Raw genomic sequence first — 22,650 nt, 5'->3', positions numbered from 1 at the left:
CGTGGCTGTGAGGTGCAGCAGGGGCCTTTCGCCCCACAGCTCAGCACCCCAAGTGCATCAATAGCACAACCTTTCCCACATCCCATTGGGTGCTCTCTGGTCCTGACCACCTCTGCAACCCCACATCTCACGCCAGGGCTGACCTCATGGAGCTCCACCCAATTTGGGGACCATCCCTTACCTGTCTCTCCACAGATCCCCGTTGTCCCTAAGGTTTTCTGCCTGATTAAGAAAATCCTCAGCCCTGGATGGAGTGGAGGTAAGGGCCCCAGCGATGTCTGGCCAGCTACCATGGGCTGTATGGCTGCAGAGTCGACAGGGTGCTGGGCTGCAGGATGAGGGATGGCGCCGGCGCACACCCTTGCTGACACTGCTTTCGTTTTGCAAGTAAAGCCAGAGTCAGGGCACCCACAGCAGGAAGGGGAAGGCAGCAGTGAAATCAGCCGGTGCTTGGGTTCTCCCACACCCTCCCAGCACCCGCGCATGGCTGCTCAGCACCAGGAGCCAGGCTGCTTGCTAGCACCCTCGCTCCCAGCTGCACACGGCCTCACGCCCCAGCCTGCAACCCAAATCCAGCACCCAGCACCTGAATCCAGAATTCCACACCCAGCATCCCAAATCCAGCATCCCACGCCCAGCATCCTGGGTCAGAGCCAGAACCCAGCTGCAACCCACACCCCTGCCCCAGGGTCTGGGCTTTGGAGAGGAGCTGCCAGCTATGGAGTTGCAGAGTTGACCCTCAAGGGATGGATTTCTATGGCTGAAACTCATGCTTTCTATCCCCCTCCCTTCCTGTGCATCTCCTCTGTGCACTCTCCCATGCCTCAAATTGGGGAAACAGAAGGACGGGAACCACAGCCTCTGGCAGGTCAGTGAGGGACTGCTCCTGCCCGCCCCCCCGCCTCCAAGGTGCTGCAGTGCCCTTGCAGCACCCTACACCTGGGTGTAAACACCTCCTCCCCAGGAGCCTGGGTGCTTCATACACTTGTGGCTTTGGCCATGGTCCTGCTATGCTGGTCAGGAATTCCCCGGTGTCTCATGGTGCCCAGAGCCACAGCAGGGGCAGAGGCCAAACATGGTCCATGGGATGGGAGGCTGCAGTGCCACAGGGGTGTGGGGTGGGTGCAAGCCTCCAGCCTGTGCTGGTGCTGCCTTCAACCATCTCTCCCCATCATCCCCCCATTCCCTATTTTGGGCCACCCAACTCCTTCCCTCCTTGCCATAGTCTGGCAGGTGTCACAGAGCCCCCAAGTCCCTGCAGGTGGTGGGGGTGATGCCACAGCACCCTTTCCCCAGTGCCATTCAAATCTGTGGGACTAGTGGCTTCCCCCCCTGAAGACAGCTGCAGTGACCTCATGGCAGCTGTGGCATCTCTGTGGGGGACACAGGTCAGCACATGGATGGCATCGCAGCCTTGGCAGCACAGCGTCTCCTCTCCCATCTCCATGGGTGCTGTTGCCTGGGAAACTGCCAGCAACACGGGCAGGGATCCAGAGAGGTGAAGGGTGGGGAGGAAATGCCAGCTCCCAGCACCTGAGAGAGGGCTGGGCCAGCTGAAACACTAGGGATCTCCGGAGATTTCACGCATGCCAGGGCTGCAGCATGGGTCTGTGGTGAATTCCGAGTGCTCGGAGCCCTGGTGCGGTCCAGAGCTTGTCCTTGAGGTTGTGGATACACCAAATGCAGTGGGATTTGATGCTGTCTCCCTCAGGCACCCAGCATGGGGACTGGCTGTGCACCTTTCTGGAGGGACTCCGGAATTGTGTCCCAACTTGCTTTCCAAGCACTGTGAGCCCCAGTGCAGCCGGGTCTGGATTTGGCCCTGAGGCCTCCCTGCTGGCAGGATGCTGTGTGCAGAGCTGGGGGCTCCTTGCCCTGGATCACACCCAGTGATTGTGTGTGTCCTGGTGCGGGAGGCAGAGGGAGGGCAAAGTCCAGCATTGGCATGATGGTACTTCACCAAAATCTTTTAAACCAGCTTATCAAAAGCAGCTTCCAGCTCCTCAGGCTGCAGGCCAGCTCCAGAGGGGACTGGGCTGCCTGTCGAGCTGCGGAGACTGGGGGACCACGTGCTCTGGGGTGACCCTTGTCCCAGTCCCCCAGCTTCCCACCTCAGCACTGGAGCCCGGAGCAGGAGTGGGCTGGCAGGAAACACCCACTGTCATTGGGATGGGGAGATGGAGGTAGAAGTCCCCACACATGCTGGATATGCCCTCTCTGGGGATGGCAGTCACCCCTGCATTATCAGGAAGGACCCTGCAATGCGGAATGGGAAGCTCCAGGCAAGAGGCATGAGCTTGTGTTTTGCCCTTCTAGCTTTCTCTTTCATTTCTCCCCAGCATGTCTTCCTCATCCTTCCCAGCATAGGAAGAGAGGAAGTGGTCCATGACAACATGTCATTTCCCTCCCCATGGCTCCCATGATGGTATCAGAACACTTGGAAAGCCCCCAAAACTGTCCCTGATTTGCCAGCAATTTGAAGCCATATCATGAGAGCCACTTTGCTCCCTAGCAAAGACCTGGTATGGTTGCAATGCCATGTGGCAGTGCCATACTCCTGCCCTGGCACACCCTTGCATCCTGGGACTCCTGTCCCTGCTGTGCTGAGAGCTGCCCCTCTCACCCAGTTCCAGGCTTGGTTCCCCCCCGGGTCCTGCCGTGCCCCTGCCCGGGGCTTTGCCAGCAGCTCACACCCCCTCTGGCTCCCCGCTTTAGCTGAGCGAGTGCCAGGGTGGGTGGGTGGTGTCAGCCACGGGAGGAGATTCTGTGGGCATCGTTGCTCCCAGCCACAGGGATCTGCGACAACAGCAGCACAGGCACAGCTCCTGGGGACTTTCCATCTTGGTGCCCACTAGTGGCACAGGAAAAGTCCCTCATGGAGAATCCAGCCAGCCTGGAGGAAGCTCTGGCTTGGATGGACAGTCAGATGGGTGGGCAAACCCGCAGCGTCCCAGGGCAGCAGCTACAGGGGATGAAGCTGGGCTGCCACACTGCCCTGTGCTGGTCCCCTGCAACCTGTCTCAGCAGCACTCACACGGCACCCAGCTCACAGCGCAGGGCTTTTGTTTGACACTGGAGATGTGCGGCTGGCAGGGACAGCCTTGAGTGCAGACAAGGGCTCCGTGGCTGGGAGCTCATACTTCAGCTGCAGGTCCTGAGGCTGTTGTTCCTCCCTCTGCCCTGGTTGCACCTGGCTGGGAGGCACAGAACTGTCTGGATGAGTTTAGCTTCATCCATGTCAGCTCTGCTCTGGGCTGCCTCATCCCTGGGATGTGGCTCTCCTCTGGGTGCAAGGGGCAGAGGGGTGCTGGGGACCTTGTGGGAAGTATGTGCACCTCCCCTAATGCTGCCCAGGACAGTACCCGGGTCCCTGCCCCAGTGCAGGCTCTGTGCTGCAGAAAGCAGGACAGCTGGGGTGCCTTGGGCTGCCCAAAATAGCTGTCCCCACTCCCCTCACTGCCTGGCTTCTGGGAGCTATCCCATGACAGTGCCCCACAGACCTGGAGCAGCTGGAGGTGGCTGCCATCCTGCTGCAGCACTCAGCCCACCACCCATGGGCTGCTGATCCCAGGCTGGGACAAGCACTGCCCCAGGGACTGTCTCCCCCAAGCTCTACCCAGCTCCAGTGCACCCATGGGTGCTCTGCCTGGGGAGGGTGTGCAGCTGCAGCCCCGAGGCTCTGCAAACACACCTGTTGCCCCTGGACAGGGATAGCTGGTGCCCAGAGGCTGGGCAGGGCTTGCAGAGCTGCTCCCAGCTCCTTTTGCAACTTGGCAGCCAGCCACTTGCTGCGGGGTGTTACCCCAACCCCATCCCTGTTCCTGTCCCCATTTCTGCTACACCACAAGCCAGCCATACACAGGGACCAGGTTCATGTTTCTCTGCTGCTGGCTCCCCCTTCCCAGTCTGGCCAGCCAGCTCTTGGCCCCTGGCAGAAGGGGCTGGTATTACTGCCCTGCCCAGGCCAGTGCCAGGTCCCCTGGAAGCAGTGGGCAGGCAGGCACCCCGTGGTAAATCAGGTCTGGCTGCTGGGACTGGGCTGTGCAGCGTCTGTGGGGTGCAGGGTTGTGGCATTCCCACAGGGAGCGCACGGGGGTGAGGGATAGGGGGCAGTGGTTGCACCAGTCTGGGAAAGCAGCAACCAGCACTTGCCCACATATGGCATTTGCCAATGCAGGACCTTGGTGACAGGCACCAAGCCTGTCTCCTCTGCATCCTTGGGGCAGCAAGGAGGAAGAGGTGCTGCCGGCCCAGCTCACACTGCAGTGCTTCATCCTGCGTGACACAGGGGTTTCGGTTCCCCTCGGGGCATGCACGTGGTGTAACCATCCATGCCAATGTGTCTCCTCACCCATCCTCCATCACATCATGCCCCAGACCCCTGCTGAAATTCCCCGTGGGGAATTCAGCCAGGCATCCCTGGAGCGGGACCGTGGGGGGACGCACAGTGATGGTGTGGGGCTGGGTGCCCTGGGAAATAGCAGAGCCCCCTGCACCTCTGACACCTCTCTCCAGCCAGGGTGCTGCAGGGTCCTGGCCAAGAGACTATGGTATGCTGAGGAGTTAGTAAACCGCTTAACAGCAAGCTTGAGCAGGGCCAGACCTGCGCTGTGGGCACCTTTTGGCTGTGGGGTAAGTTCAGCCAGGTTAGAAGCCGGGCTGTAGCAGAGGAATCTGCAGGGAGCTCCTACCTGCTCTCTGCCACGTACGTATCTGTATCTTTAATCTAAAATAGCAAGAAGTTCTCATGTGAGAATCTTACTCTTTGGCAATAGAAATAATGAATAACGCTCCTCTAAGAAATTCTGTAATAGCTCAAATGACTAAAATGGGATAACCCTTTCCACCAACGGGGTCTACATGGTGTGGTGTGTGTGGATCAGAGGTCTGTTTGACACTGCACAGCTCAGGCTTCCTGCATCTGAAAGCATCTTAGTTTATCTGTAGTAGTCTATAGTGTGAGCTCTAACAAATAGCATTTTAAATGACAATGAAAGAATCTGAGTGCCTTTCTCACTGGGATCAAGACAAACCATCACCTCCTGGTGCAAAACAAACACCAGCTGTGTTTGGAGTGGGGGTCACAGCGTGGGAGAGGGCAGCTGTAGGACTTGGTGGTTGAAGTTCATGGATGACAAGATGGGAAGAATTCCCAGTGCTGGTGGATGTGAGTGCTACTGCTGCTGTCTGCAGGCTCGGCCAGACAGAAGCGCTGGGGACCCCCTAAGTGACGGGGGATCTCCCCAGTGCAGGTGCAGAGGGACAAAGGCAGGGGCACCATGTGGGCACCGCACAGTGGGACCCCGCCGTGCCCGGGAAGGATCGCTCCTCTGCCCGCCCGACCCCCTGCTCACCCCCGCTCCGCGGAGGGGACCCCGGGGGACCCGGCGGGTGCTGAGGACCCGCACTCCCATCTCACAGGAGGAGGGGCCGGGGGGAGCTGCCCGCCGGAGAGGGGCAAGGGAGGCGGAGGGGGACGGGTGCCAGGCTGTGCCCCCGCCGCCGGGAGGGCTGGGAAGGGGCCGGGCTCCCTCTGCGGACACCTGCCGCTCACTGCAGCCGCCGGCGAAACAGTCGGGGCCGAATCCTGCCCGGCTCTTGTGACACCCTCAGGGAGACTGTCCCCTGCGAGCAGTGGGGACAGCTCGGCGTGGGTCCCCGGCGTCCCCGCTGCTGGCAGAGACAAGGGCTGTCTCCTCCTGTGGTGCCCCATGCTTTGTGTATGCTGGTGCTCCCCTGCAGCTGGGCACCCATTGAGCCCAGCATTGCCCATGTCACTGAGGAGAGCTTGCAGGAGCTTGGGGCCTGTAGTGGCTTCACGTAGTGCTGAGGGGTGACTCGCTTTGGGACCATTCACAGCAGATAAAATCCAGATATCCCTGCACTGTGCTGCTGAGAGCATCTGAAAACAAGCTCTGGAGTGCCCGTGAACATGCATCCTCCAGGCACAACTAGTCTCTGCCATGAAGCTTTGCAGCATTTAATGTGACCTGGCAGCAGTAAGGGAAGCAGGGGACAGAGGGGAGAGCTGCAGAAGGCTGTAAGGGATGGGCTAGGCCAGGGGAGCACCCAGGTCCGTGGTCCCCATGAGGTGGGGTAGGATGCTGAGGTGATGAGCATGTGGACACTGTTCACACTGGCCAGCCCTGAGCTTCTACTGCTCAGAGGTAGAGTTGTTCAGGACTTATTTTGGTCCAAGAGGCAGGGATTTTAGGACAAGCTGGAGCTGAAAGACACAGTGTCAGAGCGGGATGAGGCGCAGCAAATTTATAGGAGGACATGGGGCTGTCTTAACTGTCGAGAGTAATCACAGGCTGGCTGGCATCACATCTGTCCTGGAGAAAAAGGGGAAACTGAGATGGGATCTAATGAATAAAGACTGAATGGGCAGGGCACGTTGCCTTTGCCTCGTGGAAACTTGGCCCCGCCTGTCCAAACCTGTCAGGTCCCTTTTTGAGACAAGGAATTCACTTGATAATAACACTGGGCAGACCAGCAAGTGGTCTAGTGAGATGAGCACAGTGGCACATCCACACAGCACAGGGCTGCAGGCACTGAGCGATGCTCAGGGCAGCGCCCACAGCACCTCACAGATGGTCCACATAAGACATGGAGCAGCCAGGCCTGTGGGTGCCTGGAGGTTGCTCTACACTTCACCAGAGGGCAGGGGCCATGCCAAGCCACTGCTGACGAAGCTCTGCAGACCCAGCCCTGCAGACAATGCCATCCAAAGTGGCGAGGACCGAGAGACACATTGAGATGCCAGAAAGTGCGTGGGAACAACATGCCGAATTTCACCCAAAGCTGGGTGGAGGGGAAAAAAGGAGCAGCGGGCCTGGCGGTCAGGAGACAGTGCTACCTTGGTGCTGAGGGACCACAAACCCCGGAGCTCGAAGCGCCAGGGAGCGGTAGGGAGAGCGGCGGGTGTCCCGCTGCCGGCAGAGGGAGGCAGACACCGCGGCGGCGGGGCGGGCGACCAGCGGCTGGAGGGGACAGGGAGACTGCGGAACATGGGGACAGGGGCCAAAACCTACGGAGCCGGGGTGGCGCAGCGTGTCCCACGGCCCCGGGACTCTCCCAGGCCAACCGTGGCTGAGCTTCGAGCCGTAATTTCAGGACGTAGCCCCGAGGTTGTTTCAGATCCCATAACCAGCACAGCAAAGCCCTGAGCACTGGCATGGGAAGGTACTGGCTTAGCCCAGGGTGCTTTGGGGTGGGGGAGATGTAGACCTGCCCCAGTGGCACCGACATCCTTGCTGCATGGGCGTGGAGCCTGTGTCATCACCCTGGGCAGCCCTGTCCCTCCAGGGGCGCTGACCTCATCCTGCCCCCCAGGAGAAGCACTGCCATCCCCACAGCCATGCTGTTGTACCTTGTGCCCCATGGTGGGTGTTGGTCCTGGATGTCCTGGTCCTGGGGCACATCTGGTGCCACTGGTGCACTCACCACCCGTGCTGATGCTGGCTGTGCTGGGAGCTCCTGCACAGCCGTCAGCACTGGATGGTGCCTGGGTGTGTCCCCAGCTTAATTTAAAGGACTTTGCAGTATAAATATCCTTGGTCACAAATAAACAGAGAGACTAGATGTTTATTGGGGCCTTCCTGGCAGCATGTCTCCAGCTCCAGCGTGCTGGGTGCCCCGTGCATTCCCTGCAGTCCTCCCTGGGCTGTCCCCTCTGCTGGCAGTACAGCCAGGTCCTGTGCTGCCCAACAGGGATGGTGGACAGGGTCCTGCCCCAGCTCCACCCCTGCCTGCCCACCACAAGTGTCCTGGCATCTCTGCTGTGGAACCACCCCATACTGAGACTGGCCTGTGCACACCTGGATGCATTTGCCCCCTCCCACACTCAGCAGCTGGGAGCTCTGGGGCTCTGTGGGTGCACCCTGGGAATGAGGACGTTCTGTAGGATGCACAGCCTCTCTGCAGCTGGTGGGAAGACATCACAGGCAGAGCAACAGCTCTGTGCCCCAACCTGCCCCTATCTCTGTACTCTGGGACAGGCTTTTGGCCAGTTCCTCCCAGTCCTTCCTGGGCTGCCCATTTCCAGCCCCTGTCCCACACCCTGCACGTCCCAGGGCCTCCCACTGCTCATTTCCACCTGGTCCCAAGCAACCTGCTGGAGCTGTGCTGCATAGCCCTCTGCTGCATGGTTCCCAGCATGGGATGTCTCCAACCTGCCTGCCACATACAGGGGCTTGAGCATCCCTCCACAAGAGCCAGCAGCTCCTTGGTGTCTCATGACTGTCCCAGGAGCATGGGCTGAGTTGGGTGGGATGCTCTGATGAGGATGCTGCCTCAAGCAGAGCCCCACTGTGCTGTACCATGCCATGCTGTGTGGGTCTGTGGGCACGCTGGACTGACAGTGGGTTGGCCACACCTTGCAGAAGTGTGAAGGAAACCTCTGGCACATTGGCATCCGGTAAAAGGTCACCAGAATTTGCCTGGAGCCAGTCCCCAGCACTGGCAAACTGTTCCTGGCTGGCTCAGATCCGTTCTCATCACCATCTGCAGCCTGGGGTTAATGAGTAGCTCCAGGGTACACAACTGGAGAGCCATTAAACAGCAGTCGAACAAGCCGGGGCTGCCAGCAGCACTCAAACAAAGGGGGCTGATTCACTGTTTGCCCTGCAACAATATTTACCATGGCTGGGAGTGAGGGAATGTTTGTGTGGAGCAGGATGGCGGGGCAATACAGGGACCAGCAGGTAAGGGCAGCCGTGCCGGGGAGAGGACCGCACACACCACTGCAGTTCTGCCTGCTGCAGGCAGGCTGCCTGGTGTGGAAATATGGTTTCCCCATGACCCCTGGTGTGTCCATCCACTCTGGGGAGCTGAGGCCACCGAGCTGCATGGGGCCAGGCTCAGAGTCAACCTCCCCCAGCCTGGCAGCCTGCTCCAGCATTCTTGCTGCGTTGTCCTCGGGAAATTGGTCTGGTCACAAGGAAGGCAAGCAGCTGTGGATGGGGGGGACAGGGATGAGGGTACCTGGCTGGAGATGGGGAAAGCCCTGCCAGCTCCCTCCAGGAGACATCTATCCCTGACACTTGTGTGAGGCTGCTTGTGGTCCAGGGGTAGCTGGCAGGGATGCTGGAGGGTGAGCTGTGTCCCCCCAGCTCCTTACTTGTCTCCTTTTCTGTCTCCAGAAAGCCAACATGGGAAGGTTGCTTGCTTATTAGCTCACGACCTAATTAGCCCCAACTGAAGGTGTGTCACGTGCACATACTCTTACATATGTGTACACGCACATACGTGTCTGTGCACACTTGTCAGCCCCAGGGCTGGGACACACACAGGAGAACATGCTGCATCCTCTGGGAGACAAGAGAGGTGTTCTGCAAAGATGCTTCTTCATGCCAGGGCCTGCCATGCAGCCAGCTTCCCTAATGCAGCCGTGATAGGCCGAGGCATGCAGGTTATACCATCCCCGTGAGCCCTCAAGCCACTCTGGCTCCCAGTCCTCTCAACACTGCCCAGCACAGCCTTTTCCCAGAGCACCACACCCTGCCAAGATCACCCTCCCACTCATATGCTGAGATGGGAACTCTTGGTGGCTGGTGGTCGTTGGGATCAGGAAGCACCTTCCAGCTCACCCCAGCATGTGTCCCCAGCATAGGGACAGTGCTGACCGTGACAGGTGGGCATGTGCAGCTGCAGGGTGGGTGAGCAGCTGGCACCAATGCCAAGCTTCCTCCCCAGCATCCCACTGTTGCATCCAGACTTGCATCTATGGAGCAGAGAGCTCCCAGTCAGGTACAGCGGCACCCTGAGTGCCCTCGCCCAGCAAGGGGGCTGCCTGCTCAGGCTCATAGCTCAGTAGCCCACCTGCACACCTCTCCCTGCCCCTCCGGGCCCTGCAGCCTCCTGGGCTGAGAGTGAAGGGGGGCAGATTCTTTTCCAGGTGGAGGATTTCTCTCCTCAGGAGCAGTGAATTATCCCCAGCCCATCACACGCGATCTGTCTGCCTCTTCACACGCCCACTTGCCAGGATGCAGGCATGATGCCTGCCCGGTGTGCTGGGTGTACCAGGGTCCCACCGCAGGGTTCTGCCTGTGCACACCATGTCCAGCCTGGGCTCCCTGTGTCCTTGCGGTCTGACAGGGTGCAGGACCCTGGCAGAGCTGAAGCATGTCTGAGTGCTGGCCTTGTGGGTACCTGCACTTCTGTCCCCAAAGGCCTGAGAGCACTCTCAGCACCCACAGCAGGGTGGGAGCTGGTCCCACTCCTCTCCCTGCTCTTTCCTGGCTGCTCCCAGGTACAGCATCCAGCTCAGCCCATGCAGAGCCAGACCCTGTCCCTGCATCCCAGCAGCCATGGGCTCGAATATATATATGTCTGCAATGGTGCCAGCTGATGTCTACCCATATGCTGGTCCCTGTGTGGGTGAGCAGCATGAGATGAAACTGGCCCCATGTATCTCTGTACTCCATGCTGCTTTGGCCCGGGGCTGATGCAGGCTGGAGCTCACTGTCCAGGCATCCATCCCAGAAATATAGTGTCCCAAGACAGGATCTAATGGCTGGATGGGTTTCCCAGCTGGGACCAGGATCCCCAGAGGGGTGCTGGATTGTCTTACCACTCTGGGGCTGGGCAGCCAGCCAGAGCCAGGACTCCTGGGTCCCTGACCAGGCTCCAGCAGCAGAGGCATCCCCTTAAAGTTGCACTGCAGGGGGGTGGGAATGGCCAAGACTTGCTGAGTTCAGCCCTTTGGTACCCACTCTTTGCCTGGGGCATCGTCATCCACCTGTCTCTGTTGGGGGCAGGAGCAGAGGGGACAAAAGCCTGTCATTACCCATCCCAGCCAAGCCTCCCTGTGCCCAGAGCCAGCCCCCTGCCCCGCTAATCACGGTCCTCTCATTAAGTGGCCCCTCATTCAGCTCTGATGAAGGGGAACAGCAGGGAATCCAATTAGAGCTGAAATGACAGGCTGGGGATGCTGCTCTACCTGTCCTGGCCCCAGGCAAGCATCATTTATGGGGTGACGGCAGGACAATGTGGGGGACAACAGAGACACAGTGAGCTTCTTGGAGTCCTTGTGTCCAGCACCTTTACGTTGGACACTGCTGTGATCTGCCAGCGCTGGAGCCCGGGCAGGGGTCCCAGATGCTGCTCTCATGCTGCTGCAGGTGATGAGCTCATGCTCTGCACAATCCTGTGTGTGTCAGGCTCTGCCACCCTCTTGTGCCCAGGTCTACATTCCTCCAATGATTCAAATCACTGCTGTCTCACCTGGGGAACTTTGGGTCTCCCCAGCATGGCCGTCCCCTAGCCCACTCCCCAGGACCACACAAGCTGGGCACATTCTGGCCCTGCTGAGGCATCTAGACTCATCAGTGGTCCCAAAGTCAGGGTCCCTATGTCTGGTGCATCCTCACCCTCTGGGTGCCGGCAAGGAGAGGGTGTAAGGCACGTTGTGGGAGCCCAGGCAGGGAAGGGTTATGGCCACAGCATGGCAAGTTTCCCTGCACCTTCCCAGCAGGAGCTGCAGGGCCCATTAACCAGATGTCAGTGACAGGGATGGGAGGGACATCATTAGTGACTGAGAGCTGAGCTCAAGGGCCCAGCCTCTGGGCATCATGGGGCTCTATCCATCTTACACCAGCCAGGATCTGGCCTTGTTTGCTCACGGAGGAGACCCTGGCTCAGCAGTTGGGCTGACCAGCCTCACTCCTCCATCCCGTGGACTGCCCCAGCAGTTCCCTCTTCATTTACCTCCTGCCCTGGCACCCAGCACCCTGTGCAGCGGCTGCCAGGACACCACACCCGATGGGCTCCTGGAAAGGTTTGGGATGAAGGAGCCCTTCCATCCCTCTGCTGGGAACGCAATCCCTGGTCTGGCAAGGGTACCAAGGGGGCTTTTAGCCTGGGGGTCCCTCTGTCTCCCTGCCGGGGGATTGCCCCTCCAGGACTTCAACTGTCCCTGTGTTCCGCAGGCAGTCCCTGTGCCAGGCAGGGAGAGCTGCAGATGATCACAGACCCTGGCAGCAATGCTAATCACTGGCTGTGGGAATAATGGAGCAGGTTTGTGTCCCTGGGAGCCTGCACCTCCCTTGCCCCAGCCAAAAGCCTGTGTCCTGCCTGGCATGGGCAGGAGGGCATGGAGGCACAGTCTAGAATGGCCTGGAGGAGGATGTCCCCAGGACACTGAAATGCGTCTAGCATAGCTATGATACCTGAGTCCCACCCTCCAGCTCTCCCCAAAGGATGCTCTGGGACTGTGCAGGGCTGGGCAGGGCTGCTGGCTCAGTGCCCATGCTTAACCCAGCGCGTCTTTCATCTCTTCTGCCACGCTCTTTGCCGTGGTTTCCCCATGTGCCGAAGTGGGTGGGGTGGGCATGAGCTGTGGTGGCACAGTCTGAGTTGTCCCAGGCAGGCTGCGGGAAGAGGGAGGCATGGCAGGGCTTGGCACAGCATGGCAAGTGGCTCCCATGTGCCCACCTGCAGTCACGGCTACACCCTCTGCTCAAAACTACATCCTCAACCCCTATGTGGAGCTGTGGATGGCTCTGGCAGGAAGGGGTTTTCCATGGGCAATGTGAATTTGGCCAAAAGTCTGGCCTCTCACCAAGGCTGAGCATCCCCATGTGGCCAGTACCATCCTGCACAGTGGGATGGAGAGCCTGGCTCACTGGAGCCATCCCAGCCTGGCTCTGCCTGCCTGGCTTCCAGCCCCAGGCAGCCCGTGACCTCCTGTCTGGCCGCAGTGGACACTTGTCCTCAGGCTCTGGTAGCAGGAGATGGCTGTTCCCACTAGCACAAATCCTGCCGGCACGTCCTCCAGCTGCAGCGGTGAACAAACAGCACCTGCATTGCCCGCCTGAGCCTGACTTGCTCAGCCAGTCCAGCTGCCCAAACCGCCCAGAAGAGAGGCGGCAGGTTTTTCCCCACACCACCAAGCCCTGGCGTGACTCAGTGCCCGCCTGCCGCCGACACTCGCAGCCCTGCTCTCTTGCCACCAACCCAGCATCACCCAGGCAGGGTGGCTGTGGCACCATGGGGGCCAACACTGTGGCAGGATGCTGGAGCCAGGGCACGGAGCTGGGGAGGCTTGGCAGGGGCCAGGGCAATATGTTGCCCTGGCTTGATGCTCCAGGAACTTGCCCATCCGGACGGGGAAGGGCAGGTGCCAAGCAGCCATTCGGGAAATCTCAACAAGACCTGACATGACTGGCTTGACAGGCTGGGAAACAGGCGGAAAGAGACAGCTCGGCCCCTGTGTCACGGCTTGGAGCCACCATTTCAGGGAGAGGCTCCAGGAAGGGCTTGGGGCTGCACCCCAGCCACCTGCTCGCATGACAGCTCACCAGCCCGCTGCGGAGTGAGCCAGCGGTGCTCAGCGGCACCCGCTGCCCGCTGGGAACTGCTACTGGGGACACTTGCATATGTATGTGTGGTGCAGGTGGACAGGCACATGCCCTAACACCACACGCACTTTGCAGTGCACACAGGCATTGGGCCAGCTTTTGGCAATCCCTGGTACAGCTTTGCTGGGTCCTGGAGTGGATTTGGTGAGTGCCATGCCAGGAGGGACAAGCAGGCCGCAGGAGAGGCACGTGCACTCCTTGCTGACAGCGAGCCATCCCATATGGCTAGCCGGGGGGGGGCATGTAGCGGGGAGCCCCATACTCTACACCCCTCCCTCTATACCCCAGCCCCACCTGTTCCCCAGCACCCAGTGCCATGAACTAAGCACTTCACATGTGCCCAAGTCCTTGGTTGCGGCTACTTTTGCAAGTACTGTCCATCCCCGGTCCTGAGAGGTGACACTCCTGCTGTGCCTGGACAGGGATGTGGGGCAGCGCAGGTGGCCCCGAGCAGGGGCCGGGGCCGGGCTGGGCTGGCTGCCGGCAGGGTGAGGTTGCTGGCAGCACCGCTGCACTCTTCGAAAGAATCATGTCGAGCTGGTGCAGGAGGTGACAGGAGGTTAGCGAGGCTGCATGCTGTGCCCAGAGCCTGGGTGCTATGTCCCTGAGCAGTGGCATAGGGTACAAATCCCTCCCCCAGGCTGCTTGGGGCGAAGGGGACAAGGATGGGTGCTCCCCAGCTCCCTATGGGGTGCAGGACGCCCAGCACCAAAGCTTTCCTAGGGCGGGGCAGGAGTGTTTCCCTGTGTTGCTGGGGTCCAGGGTGGGAAACCCAGCCCCAGGGCAGGAGAGGGATCCCCAGGGGGTTGGCACTTGCATGCAGCCGCGCACAACCGCTGGAGCTGGCGTGGGCTGTCAGCACGGCTGGGTGCGGGTAAAGATTTTGGCAGCGGAGGTGCCGGTGACTCAGAGCTGGGAGGAATGTGGAAAATGCAGCCCGGCCGCTGCGCCACGTGAGTTACAGGCAGGGCCAGGCCTGCCAGCACGGCCGGGCTCCAGCGCCGCGTGCACCGCGCTGCGCACAGCGACGCTCAGTCGGGGCAGCGCGGGTGCCCTGCTGACGAGGCACCGCCAAGGCCCTAATTAGTGCGTGGGTCTCCAGGACGGGTTCAGCTCGCCCTCCTCCGCAGCATTGAGCAACCATGTGGCAGGCTGGCACGATGCGGCTGCCTGCCTGGCTGGCAGCAGCAGCTGTCCTGGGATGCTTTTGGGAGCCCAGGGGCCATGTGCTCAGCCCCTGCCCACTGCTGCCCTGCACTGGGTGACAGTGGTGGGTGGCAGCTCCATGGGTGATCACTAGTGGCTGGGCAGGATGAAGAAAAGCTGCCTGAGCTTGCAGGGTGGAGGGGCATGGGAAGTGGGGATCCCAGCTCTGGGCTTGTGTCTCCCACTGTGACATGCCACTCTCCTAGTACCCATGGATACTGTTCATGCCCCCACTTCCCTCCAAGCCCCCTAGCCCAGCCCCAGGTGTTTTTGCTCCCAAACAGGCTTCATGCTGCTGGAAGAAGCTGCCCTGTGACCCCTGGGTCCTCCTAAGGTGTCATTTGGAAGTGGCACGAGCTGCTTCTGCACTCCCAGGTGCCTCCAGTCACCCTGGGACATGCAGAGGACAGCTCTGGAGACCGGTTATTGCTGACAAGACCTGGAGCACCAGCATTTGCAGGCAACATTGCCTTCAGCTGGGGATGGAGAAGATCCCACAGGAGCAGACAGCAGCAGTTCCCAGGCACCCACATTCTTCACCCGGGGCAGAGCTTGCAAGTCCCTCTGGGCAGGGCCAGCATGTTCCCTAAGGGAAACGGCCAAGGGATTTAATGCCGCAGGGAGAGGAAAAGGCTGCAGGGAGGTGGGTCCCTACCGGTGGCTTTCCTGGAGTTTCCTGGGAGCACAGGCAGGACTTGGGCTGGCAGCAAGGGCAAGAACAGGACCAGCTACAATCCAATTAACCACGGTGCTCAGTCATCAGGTCAAAGCTGGTAGAGTGAGGCCATCAACAGAATGAGTGGGCAGGGTTTTGGTCCAGGCTGCAAAGCTCAAGTGGGCTTTTGGCATCTTGTCTTCCACCTGTAACTGTGCTGACAACACCCTCCTGAACCAAGGACAGGTCTCCTTGGGGTCCGGGTGAGATGAAAATAGTGTCCAGAGATTTGTTTTGGGGGACACAACCATGCGACACGTGCCTGCTTGTCACCATCCTACCAAGGGACAACTCGGAGAGGCAAAGACCCAGGGGGCAGAGGGGTTCAGGAACTGGGGAGCAATCCCAGTGCCGTGTTCTCATGGCCAGGGAGGTGTTTACAGATGGCTGTTTCAGATGGCTGGAAAAAGGGGTGAGAGCCAGGAGGTGAAGCTATAGGGACATCTGGGGGCAGAGGGCACCCTTCAGACCACAGGCAGTGAAAGGCAGGAGGACAGGAAGCTGTGGGGTCAAAGTGAGTCAGGTGCGAGTCACGGCCAAACAAAAGGTGAGATTCTTGGATAAGAACCGCAGCTGACTCAGAGTTTCCACGTCTTCCAGAGGGTGACCACAGGAGAGATCCAGGGACCAGCCGGGACCCCCTTCCGCATGGAGTCAGCGCTGGGAGGAGGTGCCGATCGCACCCTGATGCTTTCAGGACCCCAGAGCCCGGACCTGTGGGGAGGATCAGCACCTACTGCTGCCCAAGACCCCCATCCAGCCTCCATGTCCTATGGCACAGAGGGTCCCAGGTGGAGACCAGCAGCCAGCCTGAGAACCTGGGCTGTGAGTCCATGCCTTCCTGGAGTGCCCAGGCAGAGGCTGTTTGCATTAAATAGGAGAGATTTCCCCCTTATTAGCAGGCTATTAATCACATTCAGTTTTTTTAAAACTGAGCTGTTGCACAACAGGTTGAGTAACAGCCTAATAACAGGCTGTAAATCTCAGTTTGCTCTCTGGGAGATTACAGATGTTAATAACAGATAATGACCCACAATTCACGAGCTGCTCCTTTCCCCCGCCCCTTTGATCCCTCTGCTCTACCCCTTGCCATACCCAGCCCCCAGGATGAAGAGAAGCTGCAGGGAGACCCCCAAAAATGCAAACTGCCAGATAACCCACCCAGCAGAGCTGAGATACAACTGCCCAGCCTGCAGAAACCAGCCCCCACTAACCATATCTTCTCATGCAGCTCCCCATCAGCAGTTGTGCTGTCACCCCACAATCCTCTGGTGTGCCAATTTTGGGGTCCTTCGCTCCATGTGCTGGTTTATGTGACCCATTTTTAGCCATGGGAATATCAAAGCATTGGTGCCCCAAGCTTGCATGCTGCCAGACGCTGGGCATAAATCTCCCCATCCCACGTCCTCCCTGCTGCAGTCGGGGGGGGGCTCTGGGCCTCATGGACGCTCAGGGGCTGCTCTTGGGCTTGCTGCCACCCCAGACATGGCAAGACCAGAGCACACTACAAGGGACCATTGCACTGAGACAGGTACCTCCTTGCAGCAGCAGCCACACAGAGGAGCTAACCCCCACAAAACCTCCTGGGGAGGCTTCCAAAGTCAGTCTCCTCCCCACGTCCTGCCTGCCGCCCCATCCTTACCTGCCCAGTCCTGGGCCCAGAGCACCCTTCCCAAAATGGGATCAGACCAACATTCTGTCCTCCCTGGATGCTGCCTGCATCCTTTCTTTGGGATATGTACAACCCTGCAAGACCTGGTGTTGGCTGCACAGGGCTCAGTCCAGCCCCAGGCGCTGCTCTGGGGAGCAAGACAGTCCCAAAAGGGCTCCCCACCTCCCTGCCCATGCACTGGCCGGGAGCAGGAGAATGGAGGGACCCAGTTGAAAGGGTTTGGGTTTGTATTGCTCCAGGGGTGGGGGGAAGGGATGGAGGGCAACTTTCTCCTGACCCTGTCCTGGGTCTGGCACCACTAAGCCAGGGCACAGGAGCAGGGTGACAATGGTGCAGCCTTTGCCACAGGACACAGGGTCCCTCCATTCCCAGGCCCAGGGGACATTCCCCGTGGGTGGCGGTGTCCCCACCAGCATCCTCTCAGTGCCCTGCAGGATCTGGGCCTGCAGCCATTGCTGTATGGAGGGTATGGGGCCAGTGGGAGCCATGGGATGGGGTGAGGGAGGAGTCGTTCAGCAGGCTGGGCTGGTGAGGGCAGTGAGTCACCACTGGCTTTCCCTGCCAGGGTGGGACCGCCACAGCCACCCAGCATCCCGCTGCACTTGCCGGTCACACTTGGGCAGCACCAAGCAGCCAACAAGCACAGCAAAACCCACTTCCCTGACCCAAGGGCACCTTGTCCAGCATCTGGCATGGCCAGGAGCCCACCTCCAGCAAGCCAGAACAGGTGTTGGGCAGGCAGCGATGGGGCCCATCACTTGTGTAGGTACCTAATGTACCACACTCTGTTCCTTGCAAAAGGATGCAGAGGGTTGGGGGTGCTGGGTCCCCTTGAGGCTAGGCAGCCCACTGGTGCAAGCACTCCTGCTGTACTGTGCATACCCAGACGCTGTGTACACACCAGCACCATATGGCAACAGTCACTGGCACTGATGCCGGCACCACCGGCAGGTTAGGAAGAAGGATGGGGAAGCAGCTGTGTTTGCTATGAGAGGCAACTGCCGGCTGGGAGCCGTGGGCCAGCACCCCAGACGGCGCCAAGCCAGTGCAGGCAGCACCCCATGCCACTGTATAGGTGTTCTTATGTCTCTCCAGGAGCACCGTGCCATCCCTTCAGCAGACCTGCGACACTGCTGTAGATGGACACTAGGAGAGCTACAGCCAGGACCCCATCCAGAAAGGGCTTGGTCTCCATCACCTGCCTATGGCAAGGATTATGCGGTGACCTGAGGTGGCTCTAGGGTCCTCCTGAGCAGGAGGCGTAAGGCCACCAGCCCTACGGTGGGGTGGTGTGGGAGCACTCAGTGCATCCCTCTGGATGCAGAGGTGGCTCAGGTCTGTCTCACCGGCAGGTGCAGCATGATGCCACCTTGGGCTGTGGGGCAGTGTCCTCTCCACACCCACGGCAGGTGCTATGGGGAGGCCCTGGGGGATGCAGGGAGGATGGGCAAGGAGGAAAGAACTTTCCTAAAAGGAGATGATGGTCAATCTGCAAGCACGCCTTGGGGGATGCAGCAGCCACAGCCAGGCCACCCAACCCAGCCTCCAGTACCTGGTGCCCCGTTAGGCGGGTGTCAAGTGGTGCTCGCCCTGCCAGTACGTGGCACCAGGGCTGCCAGTCCTTTCCCTAGGAACACCTCGCAGTGGGATGAGAACAGTACCACTCCCTGGAGCGGGGAATGTGGGCCAGGGCTGCCCCAGCCAGTTTCCTTTGGGATGTTGTTAGTAACCTCACACGTGAGTCACTGTGGTTGTGGGTGTTCTTGCCCTCTGCTGGCCCCACAGCTCTCCTGTGCGGGTGGTGGGGGCTGCAGCCCCCTCCTCGGCCTGTCCATGGCCACGTTTCTCCACGACCTGCATGGGGACAAAAGCTCCTCCATGCAGCCCTGCAGGGGAGGGAACCTCAGCAGTGGGGTCCTGGAGAGGGGTGCAGGGAAGAGCGCAGCAGTGGCCCCATCCTGGCACCTGGGGAGGGCTGGTGGCCCTTCTCCATCCCTCTTCCTTGGGCTTCCCCGCAGCCAGGGAGCAGCGTGACAGCCCCCCTGGCAGTGATGAAAGGTGGCCGAGGGGAGGTTTGTGGCCGGGAAGCTGCTATAAGAGGGCCCGGGGACCTTTGATATGCAGAAGCCTCTGGCTCCGCTGATTGCGTTAGCGTGTTTAGTGCCCGAGCAGGCAGCCAGCCCCTGCTATCAGGAGCAGACAAGCTGCTAAAGGGTCCAGCTCCCATTTTAGATGCAAATGACCCTGCAATTGTGGACTTGGAGGGGAGAAGAATCCCCAAATCACCTTCGGGTGGAAGCAGACCTGGCTGGGGACAAAAAGGTTCCCAGGCAGTTTGAGTGGCCCCATAATTGTCCCATTGATGCCTCAGGTGCAGGCATCACAGCCTCAATGCCTTCCCGGAACCAGCCCCTTTATGGGAAGTGCAGATTCCCGGAGAAATCCCCCACCATCCCCACCACCATCCCGGGCTGCCCGCATGTCCCCGTGCCTGCCACTAATGTCCCGAGGGCAGGCTGCTCCTGCCCGGGAGCCTGGAGCTCAGCTACCTCCCGGCTTTGAAGTGCATCAGATTGGGCTAATGGGGAGGTGCAGGGGGGCTGGGGGAGGCTATTCCCCACCCTGGGCAGTGGTGGTCTGGGGGAGGTGACTGGGCACAGCCAGAGTCCTCCAATGTCCTCCAAGCCCCGGTGTCCCCTGAACCCCTATGCCTGCTGGGACCCCATTTGCACTGGCTGAACTGGGGCAGAGTTCCTGGGTCAGACCTGGATTTGGGTGACTTCAGGAGCATCTCAGCTCCCTAAATCCACACAAAGACTCAGAGCAAGGCTGGGCCGCTGTCCCTGCTGGGAAGTGGCAGACCCCAACCCCAGGGCAGTGAAGAGGGCTTTCCTTCCTCCTCCTCTCAGCACTGTCCTAGTGCTTCTCTACTGGCCCTGGGCACCTTGTGCCATCCCACATGCCACCCCACACCGGTCCCCTAAGCTGATCTGAGCCCTGCCTTGGGCAGGGTGGTGTGGGGGGCTGCCCACCACCCCGCATCTCCTTATCCCCCACCCCTGGGCTGTAAGCCTGGAAGGGCAGAGTCCAAAAAGGCTTTGCCACAGGGAGTGCCTGGGCAGCAGAGCTGGGCTCCCTCGCTGTGTGGACCCTTACCCACTGCCCTGGGGGCAGCCCCACACACAGCCCAACAGAGCCCCTATAGTGCCATGGCCCACAGGGGATGACCCAGCCCCATGGAGAGCTTCACAGCCCCAAAGAGCCCAACTGCAGCCCTGTAGAAACCCTCCTTGACCCTCAACAGCCCCAGGCCCAGAAGAGGAGGGGTGTGGGGCTATGCAAGAAGGACAGCAGTGAGCCAGGGTGGACGTGTAGCCCAAAAATCCCAAAGATCCCCTCTCTCTTGCCCAGATTCTAGCCTCTCTGTGGCATGGGCATGGCCCATGTAGCCTACTTGCCCTCACCTGTGCCACGAGTTCAGCCAGGTCTCATTCACGCCACGTCTCTGTGAGAGAAGGTAGCTTTGGGGCCATCAGCCCTGGGGAGGTCCTCCAGGTACCCCCTGCATCCCACAGTGCATAGAGTGCCAGGGAAGCAGGAGGGGCTAAACTGGCATGGTGGGGAGCAGGGGACTTTGAAGTCCTCAGTTGTCACTTGTTCACAGTCACCACTGCTTTCCAAAACAAGGAGGCAGGCAGGTGCGCAGGGCATGTCCTCCATGTCTGTCCCCGCAAAATCACGTGGCTCTGCTTTGATGTAGGTGGAAAATTCCCTTTTTGGCTTGGAATCTGGGGGGCTGGGGTGTCCAACGCCAGCTATGCTTGGTGAGGAATTAAAAACGTGTTTTGTTGGAAAGATTTTTCCTCTCCTGACTGGGGAGGTGACATCCGAACCTTATTTTCCTTTCCACATTGGGACACGTGCCAGTGGTGCTGAGTGGTCCGTGGGGACCCAGAGGATGCCACGGCTGCACCGAGCCCTTCGCTGGCACGTGGGAGGTAACTGCGGACCAGGACTGAGGCGCAGCGGGGAAGATGGAGCCGGGAAAATGGAGGCTACAACAGGCTGAGTTTGTGCTGGAGGCTGTTTGCCTCTAGACCAAACACGTGCTGAGGTTGGGCAGGGAGCCGGCTCGGCTGTGGATTTTAAAACAGCAGCTCATCTGCCAAGGACCCTCCTACTCTGCCACGGGCTGGGTGGATCCCGGACCCGCTGTGCACCTTGTGCTGCTGGCGAAGCGCTGCACGCCCGGCCGGCTCCGCTCCAGCACCGCAGCCGCTGCGGGGCCAGGAGGCAGGGAGGGGTGCGCTGGCTGCTCCCGCTGTACTCCCGGCCGTGGCTGTGCACCAGCCCAGCTCTGGGACAAGCAGCCTGCAGCCATGCCCGAGCACTATCCGCTCAGGGAATGCTTCTCCCCATGCATCCTCCGGGAAGGCTGCTGGGCTCCAGCACTGGCAGCACGGTGCCCTGGAGCAGGTGGAGAGGACCATCCCTGTCTCCTGGCATCGCCCCCAGCATCTGGGGCATCCCAGGGACCCTTCACCCCAGGGCGGTGGTCTCTGCTTCGAGACCATGCTTGCGGGATGGCAGTACCCCTTCTGCCTGCTTCCCCCAGGGCTTGGGGCAGGAGCAAACCAGGGTTGATACATCAGGGTCACTCAGGGAGCCAGGAGAATAGCGGGATGTGTGTGCTGGGAATGGGAAAGCTCAGGCTTCCCCCTAGTCCCTCCCTGAGGGACTGTCCCTCTATCCCACCACTTGCAAATGGCAACCTTGTCCCTCAGGAGCAAGACCTTATGAGAACCTCCCCTCTGAGGAACCTGCTGCCCCGCCAGCCCCCGCAGGATGCTCTGGGATGGAAGGCTGTGATAAGGATCATCCTCGGTCTTTTCAGATGTGGTTGCTGCCCTGGGGGACACCAGGCACAGGGTCTGCCATAGCCAGGGTGCTATGGCTCCCACCCAGCTGGCTGTGGCATGGCCAGCACCACACACATGTGTGCACTAATGCCTGCAGATGAGCTTATGAGCTCCCTGGGGATTTTGCTCATGCCACAAAACTTCAAAGCATAACGGGTGCTCCAAGGCAACCCCTTTCCACCCCCAGAAATGGCTGCAGCCCTGGTGAAAGGGAAGGCAGGATTCAGGCTCCGGGTCTGCAGCAATCTTTCTTCATCCCTCTCCTGCTTGCCCAGATCTGTGTCTGTCCATCCTCAGCCCAAGAACACACAGAAGGACCCTCTGCCTCCACTGCCCCTCTGTCCTCACTGTCCCCAGTGCACACCAGCACCACCAGCACCACCAGGGTAGGTGAAACAGCCGGTTCTCTGTGAGTGACTCATGCTGAAATACATGACGTTCTCCATATTTCAGGGCTTTTGGCTTGGATGAGAAAAACATCAGGGCGTAAGAAAGTTTCTTTGTGAGCTGCTCTTAAAACACTGGAGGGATTTCTCCTACTGCTCGCTTGCACTCTACTTTTTTGGGAGAAAACTAGATTTTTAAATAAAAACAATATTTTGATTGCTTAAAATGTGGAAAATAGGCAATTAAGAAAAATGTTTTGTCTTGATTTATTAAAAAACAAAACAAAACAAAACTGACGACCATCCGGGTCCATCCCAAACAGCTCCCAGCTGCACACAGCGAGCAGCGAGTGCATGACCCCGCAGCTGGACACACTGCCTCCACCACCTC

At 59.7% G+C, this 22,650-nt stretch overlaps 1 protein-coding gene and 2 long non-coding RNA genes across 3 annotated transcripts in view; 1 reads left to right on the top strand and 2 right to left on the bottom strand.

The window, feature by feature from the left end:
• The window catches only part of SLC6A9 (solute carrier family 6 member 9), a 19,231-nt gene extending 18,910 nt beyond the window's left edge, over positions 1–321 (bottom strand). Inside the window, exon 1 of the mRNA XM_005501035.4 lies at positions 182–321. The gene's annotated coding sequence lies outside the window, so the exon portion shown is untranslated. The remainder of the gene's footprint in view (positions 1–181) is intronic.
• The window catches only part of LOC135580081 (uncharacterized), a 25,126-nt gene extending 2,476 nt beyond the window's left edge, over positions 1–22,650 (top strand). Inside the window, exons 2-3 of the long non-coding RNA XR_010474219.1 lie at positions 196–259; positions 15,883–22,650. This is a non-coding gene — a long non-coding RNA (uncharacterized LOC135580081). The remainder of the gene's footprint in view (positions 1–195; positions 260–15,882) is intronic.
• Positions 5,960–7,632, bottom strand: LOC135580082 (uncharacterized). The gene is made up of 2 exons (XR_010474220.1): positions 7,373–7,632; positions 5,960–6,335 (listed from the first exon to the last, which is right to left on the bottom strand). It is a non-coding gene; the product is annotated as an uncharacterized LOC135580082 (long non-coding RNA).

Source organism: Columba livia, chromosome 8, assembly GCF_036013475.1.
Source record: "Columba livia isolate bColLiv1 breed racing homer chromosome 8, bColLiv1.pat.W.v2, whole genome shotgun sequence".
Lineage (NCBI taxonomy): Eukaryota > Metazoa > Chordata > Aves > Columbiformes > Columbidae > Columba > Columba livia.
Note: the sequence above shows the minus strand (reverse complement) of the source record. Positions and strands in the feature narration are given on the sequence as shown.